We start from the raw sequence: 13,603 nt of genomic DNA on the forward strand, positions 1-13,603 counted from the left end.
CGAAAAAGCAAACCAAACATGTTAATTTGGAGCGGATCTGTATGGTTGTATGAGCGGACCTGTGATTAAACTTGGAGCGAACCGGATGGTCAAATGAGCGGACCGAACGAATTTGGAGCGGACCAGTTGGCTAATTGTACTCAAAAGCGAACCTGTTGAATAGTGTAACTACGAGCGGACCTGTAACCTGACTAGAAAAGCGGATCTCTAAGGTCACTCGAGCGGACCTAACCAATGATCACACGAGCGGACCTTACAAGCGAATCTATATACTGTCCGTAAAAGCGGACCTATTTCGGACACACTTTTGACCCACTTTTAACTTGAATTTTGACACCAAACTTTCCAGGGTTTGACTATACACTGTTACGCACAATCTGTGAAATTTTGAGCGAATTCTGACCGAAAAATCTCGGTCTGACGAAGAAAGAAGGTGTAGAAGCAAGAATATGTGATGAAATCCAGCAAATTTCAATAGAACTCCTCCTCCTGAAGCTCTAATACCACTTGTAGGATCGGATTCTGACCCGAACGAGTCTATCAGAGGAGTTTGATCAGATACAGGTGCGGAAAACAAGTACCTGACGTACAAACAGCTAGATATTCTCTTAATTCTCTTTGTTGATTAATTTGACAGCGTTTACAATCGATTCTCACACCGGCAGCACCTCAGTATGGAATTTCAGATGTTACAAATGAGGTCCTCTTTTGTGGTATATATAGGTGAGTAGGTTCCCTTATACGGCATGTCCATATAAGCGGACCTGACGTAAAAGCGGACCTCCCATGTCCGTATAAGCGGACCTGATACAAAGAGGATCTCCTATGTCCGTATAAGCGGACCTCCTCTCTAAAACACATATTCTCTCTAGTTTTCTCGCAAAACGCACCCTAATCTATACAATACAATGAAAGACTCGATCTAAGACGAAATCAACAGATGTAGTGCACCAACAAGCATCCTGCTTATCTTCACGAATCACGATCGTCTCCTCATTCGCCATCGTGGTGTGGATAGTCTCCTCCTGGCACCCAATCTCTGCACGAGCACTTGGCAGTCAATCCATCCCAACTACGACATCGAAGCTTCCCAACTTACTAGCAGAAGATCTATCGAAACTCACATCCCCAAGCTCTACAACGCAGTCCCTAATCACTCCTTGGGCTTCTACTAACCTCCTATTAGTTAGTTTTATCAAGTATAGGATATCTAACTTATCTGCTACTATCCCAAGTATATTCTTAAACCCTATATGTACAAATTTACAGTTGGTATTAGCATCAAATAGCACAGATGCAAAGTGTTGGTTAGTAGGGAATGTACCAGTGACTTCATTCGGACCCTGGCATGCTTCACGAGCTCCAATATTGAATGCTTCTTCATGGTCTTGGCTAATCTCCCTTGGGAAATCTTTCCTAAAGTGCCCTACGTCACCGTAATTAAAACACCCTTGACCACGTTCTTGATTGCAGCCATTTCCGCCTTGATGGTTGTTGTTGTTTCCCTTATGATTTCTGCTACCATCTTGGCCTTCTTTTCCATATCTAGCACCATACCAACACGTCTCCTTAAGATGACCAATTCTCCCACAAGTTTTGCATTTCCTATACCTAGCCTCTTAGTCTCTAATAATGAACACATATTCCACTATTTTAATGAAATCTATTAGAGGCTGGAAAAAAGTCCTACTAATTTAAGTAAGAAATTGTTTCAAAGACTTGATTTCAAGCCTAAGAAAGTCCAATATGATGTCGTAGACAGTTTTCGCACTTATGGAGAGTACCCAAGTATCCTTTTCCCTTTTTGTCTTTGTTGTTGTTGTTCGCCCGATCACCTTCTTGGAAATCAATGAGCTTCCTTTTGTTCTTTCCAGGTGACTCCACCTGAGTTTCCTTCTTCTTGTCAGGGGTTGAAAGCTTTTCCAGTCTAAGTGCTTCCTTAGCGAGCGCCATACTCAAGGTACTCATACTAATAGTTGTTGGCGGAGCTGATGCCGTTATCAAGCGCAGGATCTGAGGCGCCAGTCCCCAGATGAATGGCTCCATCCTTTTCAACTCTGGTTCCACCAGATATGGAACAACTCGTGACAAATCATGAAGTCTCTGCACGTACTCCACCACCTTTGGACCTTCCATCTTTAGTCTCCATAATTCAAATTCCAGCTTCTAGATCTCCATCTGAGAACAATACTCTCTACGCATCATTTCTTTCAGCTCATCCCATGTTAAAGCATTCGTAGCAGCCTCGCCCATTATTCGAACCCGAAGGTTCCACCATAACAGGGCCTCATCTTGAAACGATCCTGATACATATGGGACTTGTTGCTCTGGCGTACATCCGCTCATTCGTAAAACAAAATCCATATTTTCGGCCCATTTCACAAAAGCTATGGCACCTCCAGTGCCATCAAAATTCTAAGGCTCGCAGTCCAAAAACTGCTTGTAGGTACAACCTGTACCCAAGCAATTTCATCACAGAAAGCATTAGCGGAGCACACTTGGAATTGTCCAAACGTATTGTAATGTGTCTCAGGTGACTTAAACATTACCGTTGGGCGGGTTATTCCCTGAGGTACTTTCGCTGTGTTTGTAGCGAAGAACCTCATGCCGAGCTATAGCCTGTGAGACATGTGCTTGCCATTCTGCCTTGGTTAGCTGAATGATCTCTTGATGAGATATCTTCTAAGAAGAATTTGGATTGGTCAGGTCTCGTTTGTTCCGGGAGTGCATATATAATTGTTTAGAGGTCATATGTACATACACATAATAAATTATCATATCAACAAATCAAGCAACCGCATAATCATAACATGAACAAGTAAATGGAAATATTTTTAATGAGAGTATAACAGACAAACACGTAACATTACAATCATAGCATAAACCTGTATATCAACATGTTTAAAGAGAACATTACAATTGGGCTTTCATTAATCATTGACCACAAGGTATTGTTACATGTTTTACAAAGTGCATCATACCAAAACGGAAACACAGGGCCACACTACCCTAGTCCAACAAGTCTACCAATCTACAAAGGTCTTATAATCGAAAGTGATCTCCAAAAGGCTTCCCAAGCTTAGCTCCATAGTGATGCTCTCATCTTAGGTAATGCATCTGCATAAAACCAAAAACCTACTGTACTGATGGCTAAGGAGGAGGAGGGAGGAAAATCAAACTGAGAACATGTGCAAGCTCCTCCTCGAGCTTGTGCACATGAAGAAACAAATAACGGACCAACTGCTCGATGGTGATAAATCGAGCATCAAACTCTGGAAAAGGAGTAAGAGGAGCAGGTGGACGGGAAAAAGGAGGCGGTGATGAACTAGGGGGAACAGAAGCATGCTGACAAGGACATGGTAAGGGACGCGGTATCGACTCAAGCTCCAAAACTCTACGACTCATAATCTCAAGTCAAAACTGAAGCGAGTAAAGTAACTCATCATGTGTATAGCCAGCAAAATGCGAGGGATGGTAGGGGTCTGAGGTCGGCATAAAATACCGCGGGGACCCTCTAAATAACTCATTAGTTGGTGAAGGAGTAAAAGAAGTAAAAGGTGCAGACTGAGGTATGTGTGGGAAAGCTGCTAAAACACGAGGGTCATGACTAGGCTGCTGGCCTGAAGTACCTTCCCCTGGACGGGGTGCGGGTATGTCCTGCAAGGAAATGATAGATGAATCAACACGATGAATATCAGACTCCACAGAATGAGAAGGATCAACATTAGTGGGTGCATGTGCCAGTGGAGGAACATATGTCTCGACAACAGGAGGATCAACGGGTGCAGGAACTGGATCAGGTATGAGGGGTGCAATGTTAGGTATGCCAAAAGGAATAGGGTCACGATCAGGTAAAGGCTCAGGATCAGCAGGTGCAACATCGGGCTGATCATCCGGAACAAAATCTGGCTCAAGACCAGGCTCAAGCTCGTGTAGAGGGGATGGTGCAACTGACATGACCGTATCATCGTCAGAATCAGTGGCATAGCGTCCCAATATATCTTCTAAAATTTCGAGAAAAATATATATTTCATACTTGTCAAAAATAATATATTTTTCCTTGTAAAAAATATGATATATTCTTGTAGTAATTATAGAAATCATATTTTTGTTTCCTTGGTGTCCAAAATATACTTTGTGAATAACTTCCGGAATATTTTTGTAAGTCTTATTCCATAGTTCGATTTCACCAATATTTTTGTGTAAATGGATATATTCATTTCTTGGAATTTTGGTAATATTTTGGATTGTGATTCTTGGTATTTTAATGTGTTATATTATTTCATGTCCTAAAATAATATAACTAATACACAAAATATACAAATAATCACACAAATGATGTCTTCTAAATATATATTTCCTAAATATATATTTAGTCATTTTTATTTATGAAAACCAACCCCCAATATTTGTATTTTTGTAACCAAAAATTATGGCAAAGTTTTTGTAGAAAACTCATGGTTAAAATACACTTGTGAATATTTGTTTAAAAATGTTTTTCTAAGTGTTTGCATTTTTTTTAGAATATTTTGCCATAGTTTCCCCTAAAAATGGAGGTTTCCATGCTTTCAAGCATATCATTTTCTTTTGTAAAAATCATCACAATCAATTCACCAACAATAACAAACAATCTTTACTTACCAATTTGCCAAAAATCATGCATTTTCTACTACTTCATGAACTTGAATATTTGTAAAAATTTGTAGTAACTTACTAGTGTTCTTAGTAAGTCTTCTTACCCTTTAAAATGTGATTAGTTCTTTAAAAACTTCATTTTTAAAGAAGTTAGATGTTTACAACATCTTGTCACATTTTCTAAAAATATTTCTTTGTGCATTCTTCTTCTTACACAAGTGTTTCTACACTTGTTTAACCACTAAAAATAAGACTTGTTTATGTAAGAACCAAGATTAAATGAAACTCATATGTTTAACTTGGTTCCTTTGAAAAACCATTCATAAATCTTTCGATCTACATGATTAACAACTTACTTTGATCTTCATTTTTCAAGAAAACCATTTATTTATTCAAGTTCATGATTCATGTGTGGATGATCTATCATCCTATAACATTTCTACTTTCTCATCTTGCTAGATTATGTTTTTAATCAAGATCTAGCAAGATCTTATGATGATCAACATCATTTCTACAAACAATCAATGATCAATAAGCATAACAACTCATATTCATCAAGATTACTTCATTAAACAAGCTTATGTTTATGTTTACTTCTTATTTTCTTTAGTGTTCTTTAAGATTTTGATTACGATTCTTCTTTAACCACTTACAATGGAAGTAAAATGGAGTGTACAAGGTTCTTACCACTAGCTCAAGGCTAGGGATGGTTCAAGAGTAGAAAACAATTGGATAAAGCAAACAAGAGAGGTTCTTCAAGCTTCAAGGCCACCAAGCTCCTTAGTCTTTCTTCTAGCACCTTTGTATCACTTGATAATGGAAGATATTGAAGTGAAGATGATGGTGATGGTGGTGGTGCCTCACGGCCGAGAACAAGAGAGGGAGAGGAGAGAGTTTTGTGTGTGTTTAAGTGTGTGTGATATGGAGGTTATGATCATCTAGGTATATTTATAATCCATGTCCATATTTTATCTCTTGTATATTGTGTCTTTTAAAGCATAAGCAAGATCTATTAAAAAAATAAAACAAATCAACTTGTGGGGGCCATGTTGGACGTGAACTAGGGGGTGGGGTCTAGCATAGGTTTTAACTTAATTAGTTACAATCTAGTTTAAATCCAAGTATTAGTTACATGTTTTATTTATTAGATATTTTTAGGAGGTGTTATGATGTTCGGGGATCATAACTAGCTTGGTAATGTCAAAACAATGCTTCTAGTGTAAATTTGATGTTTCGGGTGGTGTCCGGTTGTTTGGTTGGTTACTGGTTCGTTAAGGTGCTAAACCTTGTAGTTTAGTGTGCTTTATGTATCTTTTTGTGACACTTTTGATTCCCGACACTTAGAAAAGTATTCAGGACCATTTAAGCTTGTTTCTGCATAATGTAATTATGTTTATTTGCTGAATTTGCTGATTTTCTGCAGAATTCTGCAGTTTATATAAGTTTTAGGCACTTTCCGGTACTAAACTATCACTAGGAAGGCAGTTTGTGATCCTTACTTTCCTACCCACTATACTAGAGTCATACTTAGTTTCTGGCTCATTCTGTATCTCAATGCACTGTCAGTCTATGGGCCGAGTTCTGTCACATTATCCTGATTTATCAGATAACTGTGCTAACTACACTTAATGCATCATTTGAGGCAATATAGCTTTCATGCAATAATGATATGACATTAAACAATGTATGATACACATGTATGTATGGTAACAATAATCAGAAAGCAATTCAAGTCATAAATTGTAAATCAGCACAGTCATTAATCATTAATTATTGTCTAATTAATTGTACGGATGCATGCAAATTTGACAGTTGTTACAGCTAAATAGTAAAATGAAGAGACGATATTATTATTGCCAAACATTTATTATATTAAAAGCCACTACATGGAAAATTGAATTTATTTATCTTTTCAAAACGCCATAATTTCCTGTAACATTATAGGCCTGTATCCTACATGGCACAACACTTGATATAATAAAATCAAGAAAATTACTGATGTTTTTTACATTATAGGCCTGCTTCCTGATCTAAAAAGCAATAAAAACGCCAAAACAATACTTAAAACGCCAAAACAATACTTAAAACGCCAAAATATTTACTATGATCCTGATCTAAAAACAATAAAAATGCCGCGTATTTATTAAACGCCAAAAAATGGAAAGATGAAGTGACACACGTTTAAAAAAGAAATATGAAAGAACAAAAAAGCCTCTCCGCCCTTCTCTATGTCGCCTGACACGTGTTGGGTCAGGAAGCGTTCTCACCGTTCTCACACTTTTGAGTGTTTTCTCCTGATCCCGTTTCTGTATATATATATATACTACTTTAATAAGGATATAGGAAGGACATAATGGTAATTCAGCAATGTGTTGAAAACACCCTCAATGCACAATGTACAAGTCTTAAGGCACCAAGAAACACAAATAAATTACCCTTCTACTGGTTCATCTTCAGCCGTCCATTTCTCTCAATTTTCACACGGATCGCGATCTCAGCCGTCCATTACACCTCACACGGATCAACAATTCCTTTATCTCTCATTCCTCACACATCTCACAAAACCATCAGAACTTCTCTCTCTCCTCTCTCTCTCTCTCTCTCTCTCTCTCTCTCGGCGACTCAAGAAACCCATGCCAGATCTATCACCAGATCCGTTTCATGAGCAGATCATTGATGATTCCACCGCCTATTCCCCTCCGCCTTGTTACGTTGCTTCAATCGCGGCTTCTCCTTCATTCCAGGTTTGTCTTTTATTCAGGAATCGTCATTCTCTAAGAATCGAAATCTTTGATCTTGATTTTGTTTTTAGGGCTTTGCTGATTTCAGGCAATCTAGGGTTTTGTAAGTGGAGATTCTGGCGATATAGGGCTTAAACAAGCTAGGGTTTTGGTAAGAACTGATACCTGTAGAATCATTTCTTTCTTCTGATTTAATGAATATATCTGGCTCTAATATGGCAAGTTATGATTATGATGTTTGACGGTAGTTTCTATATGTTTTTCAGATGTCGAAGGCACCAAGGGATCCACAGATTTGAACAAGGGATCCACAGATTTGCTGGAGAATGGCCGGAATCAGGTGACTGTCTGTCCATGAATCTCTCTGGAATCATGTTTCAGATGAAGGTAAACACACAAATCGCTCTTTAAGACGACGTTTTACTTCCATATTAATTACGTTGTCCTTTGCACAACTTGAATTACTATTAATTACGTTGTCCTTGCAGGAGTCTTTGCAAGGAGAGGGTATAATATCGAGTCACTTGCTGTTGGTCAAAGTTGTATCACAACAGAGACGAGTTCATCCACCGAATATGTATTTTTATTCATATCTGTCGTGTGGCCAACAGGGTTCTACTATTGCTGGCTATGTCATCTAGAAATGAACCTGCTATGTCAGCGAAGATTCGTAATAAAGCTGGTTAGTTATTTGGTCTATGTCGATAAATTGTGAATTAACTTGGCCTAATTTTTTTCACTTCAATATCAGTTAAAGTTTAAAGGTGGAATATTTAACCCATCAAGTATAAATGGTTATTTCAGGTTGGATGTTATCGGACCAGACTGGTAGAGTAAAGAGCTTTAAACTAAGGGCTGGTCGAATTTGTGTGCATGTTGGCATGCTTTTAGCAACCTGTAAGTTAGTTGGTTGTATTTGTTTGCTCATTCTCATCACCAATTGCCTTATAACATGTAGAGGCAAGCTTGCACCCCCGGGCACCAACTATCCTTCGCTCCTGGCTCGAAGTTAAACTGGTCGGCTTGCCTCGGCTTGAAAGCTCTTAACAAGTTGTTCGAGCTCGAGCGACATCGCTCATATTTTTTTGAAAAAAAGTTTTGTATTTCTGTACACATGAATAGTATAACAACAAAATTATAATATTTCTTGCTCATATGGATAGATATGATAACTAAAATACGCAGGTGGAGAGGATTTAGGACTGTGTTGGCTTGTTCGGGTCTTGGTGAAAGCTTGGTCAACACGAAGAGCGTGGCGGGTCAAATAAGGGTCAACCGAGTCAAGTCAGTCAAAGCTGGTCAACAAGGTCAGACTGAAACTCGAGTGTCACAGGGTGGTCCGTCTTATGTGTGGGTATTTATTAGCATTATGCGTGACATACAGAAAGAGGACACCACCAAATATGCGTTGACTTTTGATAAAATGCTTACAGGTAACTAGCCAAACTAATCACACTTGCTCTTTGATTTAAGTCTTAGTCAGTCCTTACTGGATACAATTTTTATTGTATTGCAAATTGCAAAAGGTTAGTTTGTTAAAGGTAGGAGAGTATACTTAATTTTTAGTGTTAAATTGCCAATATCCCACTACAATAATTGATAACTCAAATATCGATCCGTGACCAATATCCAATATTTTATCGTATTAACTACTTAGCGTTTATTTGGTCTCAATTCTTGGCAGAATGAGTGGATATCATGAGGTTGAATTTAGCGTTCGAGATTATGAATTGGATAAATATGGAGTAGTGAACAATGCAATCTTCGCAAACTACTGTCAACACGGTGAGTCTTTGATGTAACATAATTCACATTTACATGTTCTTATTTGGCATGCTGTAAATCTTTATTTCAACAGCTTGTTGTCAACTTATGGAAAAGATTGGAATCAATATTGATACAATAGCTCAAACTGGTAATGCAGTCGCATTATCAGAATTGTCACTCAAATACATTGCACCTCTAAAGGTACGCTTTTGAACTCCAACAAATACAAAAAAATACAAAATCTATACTTACTTTAATGGCATTCTTGTGAAAGCAGATTGGAGATAAATTAATGGTGAGAGTGAGGGTATCTGATACATCAGCTGCTCGCGTATACTTTAAACATTTCATCGTCAAGATCCCAAATGAAGAGGTAACTTACTTTTGCTTACCAAGATAATAAAAGACATAAAAAACCCTTCAAGGGTTTCTTTTTATTTGTTTGTTGTTGATTGTCATATGTTTTTTTGTTTTCTGGTGTAGCCCAGTTTGGAGGCGTGTGCAACCGTAGTTTGGCTTGACAAAAGTTATCGCCCGGTTCATATTCCACCAGATGGAAGATCCAAAATTATGCAATTTATTAGACATGTATCATATCAAAAAGGTTTGACACACATTTTTGAGGTATTTTACTGGATAGATATATTATTTTTCGATAAGGTGTAAGATTGTATGTTATTATATTTATATAACAGTGTCTATAGTCTGGTCCTTGAACTTAGCACTCTAGCTGAATTTTGTTACAACAGGGAGCATATTTTTTAGAAATTTTCAAAAGGGGCGGGTTCTTTTTTCCTTCACACCGGAGTTAACGATTGGTCTGAAAACTGTTTATAATTCGGTATCAAACAAGAAGTAGTGTATTGGTAACTGGTAAGCTTCGTTTAAAAAGCGACAAGGTCTAAAACCCAGGAGCGAAGCATCAAGCGCAAAAGCGCACCGCTTTTCGTACCTGAGGTTTTTAGCACCATCTACCCAATGTACCTGAGGTCTAAAACCCAGGAACGGACATTAAACTAGAGGTGACAAGATGGGCGGGATGGCTAATTGGTCAAAATAAGTAATAAGTTCGGGTTAAAACATGTCAGTTTTTTTACAGGTCTGGTTGACAATATCGTTCAATAATATCACATTCAGTTTAATCTTCTCATTTGCAGACTTTAGTAAAGACATTGGGTACCGACGAGTTATATTATCTAATGGAGCAATTTTCGCTATTAGAACCGAGCAAAACCGGATCCATAAGCATGGAGAAAATCAAAACGGTCGGTAATCAACAAAACAAATGGACTTCCTTTTGTTTTTTTAATTGTGAACCTTGACATGTTATCTACTGGTCAGGCCTTGTTGAAGCATGCTACAGACGCAATGAAGGAGTCACGAGTCCATGATTTTCTAACATCGGTATGATCTTTAATAAAACAAACTTTTTATATATATTTAATAGTCGGTTACATATTGTTATCTTTTAAATGATTGATGAATTCTGTGCAGTGGCATTATGTGTGCTTCAGCTTGAGGCTCTTGATAGATGGGAGGAGACTGCACGTTCCATGTATGAAATATTTGAGTACAAACATGCAGCAACTTAATATACAAGAAGAAAGACAGTTTGATGAACCTGAAGAAGACATCCCTTCTGTAGTGATTCCGAACCACCTGCAAGTTCAGACTGCTGATTGCTCGCACTTGAGTTTCGGGAGCTTTAGTTCAAGAACACTAAGGTGGTTGAGGCGTTACAAAAGGAACTGGAGAATGCTCGAGTTCAGATTCAGAGTGTTGATCCTTCATATGTGATTACAAACTATTTTAACTTGCACATTTTATATCTTTACATTTTTTATTATCTGGCTTACAATGCTGAGTAATAATCTTTTCAGGACCCTTGAAAGGATTTGGAACACAAAAGAATCACATTATTTTGTTTGTGTGGATATATAATCACAGCATCTTACCAGGTAATTAAAACTTTGGTTTTTGGTTTATTCAGGTTTCGGTTTGGTTAATTCGGTTTACAAACTCAATGTTCCTGTTGTTTGGGTTAAAACAGGAACCGAAACCGTAACGGTTATTCGGTCAGGTTTACATGAAATTGAATTGAATGTTTTCTAAAAGATTTCAGGGGCAGATTTAGATGTTAATGGTCATAGCACTTCAAACAGCAGCAATTTACAACTGTAAGTATTACCCCTTTCAAAGGTCATAGGGAATGGCAGGTGAGACTCTTTAGTTTTTGTTTTATTTTTTGATAGGTAAAATATGTAAAAAAAAATAGATAATATATCGCTTAAAAATTAACCGAATGATTTTTTGGCTTAAAAATGGGTCGGATTATTTTTTGCTAAATAAGAAACGGGTGGAATGCTTTATTGCTAAAAAGGAAATGGGTCGAATGCTTTATCGCTCAAAAAGAACCGGGTCGAATGCCTTTTAACTTAAAAAGAAGCGGGTCAAAAGCTTTTTTCGCTTAAAAAGAGACGGGTCGAATGCTTTACCGCTTAAAAAGAAGCGGGTAGAAACCTTTTCGCTTAAAAAGAAACAGGTCGAATGCTTTTTTGGACCTTGAATATAATGATGTAGGAATAATATTAACAAGTTGCATGATTTTTGGACCTTGAATTTGGGGCAAATAGAAAATGATGACAAGGCTTATACTTTTTTTCAGGAACTAAGGGCAAAAATGCAAGCAGGTGAAGGTGCCTTGGCCGTTGCGGGTGTTCGACAAAGAACATCAAGTTTGTTGTCACCTATGTCCGAGCGACAGACGCTTAAAGAAAATATTGCTGCTCCAGTTCGTTGTAGTTCCGCAACGTGTGGCCACTTTTATCACCTGAAATGCGTAGCTAAGCTGCTCCAGAAAAATGATATGACCAAGCGACAGACGCTTAAAGAAAATATTGCTGCAGGGTAACCGTTTATTTGTCCAGCTCACAAGTGTGCCATCTGTAAGCAAACCGAAAACGGAAAAGTCGAAGATTTGCAGTTTGCAGTTTGTTGATGCAGAGGTTGAAGGGTTTTATCCCAATTCAACAGAAATGTTGTGTACAAAGGTATCTTTTAAAGTTTCGGTTTTTCAGTTGGAAATGATTCTGCTACATATGTGTTCTGGATCTTTTTTTTGGGGTTAGGGATTGACTGAGGTTACTATATTGTAAAGAGAGCTAGCAAGTACAGGGTATTAAATTTGATTTTAAAAGCTATTTGTTATAAAGAGAGTTAGCAGTTATGGGGTAAATAATTTGAGAATTAACTGTTTTGGTCAAAAATTACCAAAGTAATTAAGTGATCAAATTAGTTAAGTGAGGTAGTGTGCTAGAAATATGTGTGAAAAATATTCAAGTTAAGTTATTTGCTAAAACAGTTTCAGGATACGGCTCAGGATATTGAGCTGTATCTACGATCAAACAATGAGCAAAAAAGTAAAGTAAATGACACGAGATGTACGAGGAAAGCCCTTGATCAATCTAGATCGCCGGCATAAAACCTCGGGAGCTGACAATCGCAGCTGCCTTGTTCTTCTTATTGCTTGAATAACCAGGATACAGTGCAGGATAAAGCTCAGATCTCTACTAAGTGTTACAATGATTGCAAGTGATGAGTGTTAGTGTGCGATTACAAGTGAATTGTGTATGAATTTGAGAGTTAGAAGTGGAATGAGTTGAAGTGAAGTGTCCTACGAGATCTGGCCATCCATATTTATAGTAAAAGAAACCAACAAACTATCCTATTATTCCGGGATACTTTGGAATATTCCATTCTGAACGTTGGGGGCTGCTTCTACTCGTTTTCCACGTGCTTATTGACTACAAAACCGGGTCTTTAGCTCATATAACCGTTACAATGTCAATAACATTGACCAACATCCGATATTCTCGCGGAATATGCCTTTCTGACCGTTACAAGACCCATTCTTCCACCATCAACGTCCATTTTTCAACCACCTTGAGCGAATCTTCAGGTAGATCAAGTCTTTTAACGTTGGTACCTTGCAACCAACGTTTTACAAGCCAATCGTTAGTAATAGTCAGGATACTGCCTCAGGATATTACCAATATCCTAGCCCGGTATCCTGATATGGTATCCTGATCCGGTATCCTGATCATATACAACTAATAAAAAATCAAGATACAAAGTCAGGATATGGGCTCAGAATTTCACCCATAACAATTGTCCCCAAAAATATAACTGTTGGATATCCTGATTCCAACGGGTATATTTTTTAGTCATTCCAACATGTCTGGTAAGGATATCTGTTTTAAATATTCCTGCATAGGTTTGGTTACTTCAGAATACTATCATGTAATGAAATTAGAATTACTCCCTTTTACGCAGATTCCATCAAGGACCCTGCTACTTTTGATCCAGAGGAGCTTGGCAGCTTTTCTAAGCCTGTCTTGGTGAAAAAGGAGCCATATGTTGCCATCAGGTCTAAGCCCTCTGCTGCTGCTACCGAAGGTTTC

The 13,603-nt window shown here is 37.9% G+C and overlaps 2 long non-coding RNA genes across 3 annotated transcripts; both read left to right on the forward strand.

Annotated features, from left to right (window-relative positions):
• The first annotated feature begins 7,214 nt into the window (after nucleotides 1–7,214).
• On the forward strand, nucleotides 7,215–7,932 carry LOC110928050. Of its 2 annotated transcripts, XR_004887325.1 has the most exons (4): nucleotides 7,215–7,379; nucleotides 7,465–7,527; nucleotides 7,643–7,763; nucleotides 7,865–7,932. It is a non-coding gene; the product is annotated as an uncharacterized LOC110928050 (long non-coding RNA). The 2 variants fall into 2 exon arrangements; XR_004887324.1 differs by lacking the exon at nucleotides 7,865–7,932 and having other exon boundaries at nucleotides 7,219–7,379; nucleotides 7,643–7,814.
• A 3,007-nt stretch (nucleotides 7,933–10,939) lies between these two features.
• LOC110928051 lies at nucleotides 10,940–12,238 on the forward strand. The gene is made up of 3 exons (XR_002586101.2): nucleotides 10,940–11,101; nucleotides 11,266–11,320; nucleotides 11,809–12,238. It is a non-coding gene; the product is annotated as an uncharacterized LOC110928051 (long non-coding RNA).
• Nucleotides 12,239–13,603: the final 1,365 nt, after the last annotated feature.

This window comes from Helianthus annuus, chromosome 17, assembly GCF_002127325.2.
Source record: "Helianthus annuus cultivar XRQ/B chromosome 17, HanXRQr2.0-SUNRISE, whole genome shotgun sequence".
NCBI classification, from domain to species: domain Eukaryota; kingdom Viridiplantae; phylum Streptophyta; class Magnoliopsida; order Asterales; family Asteraceae; genus Helianthus; species Helianthus annuus.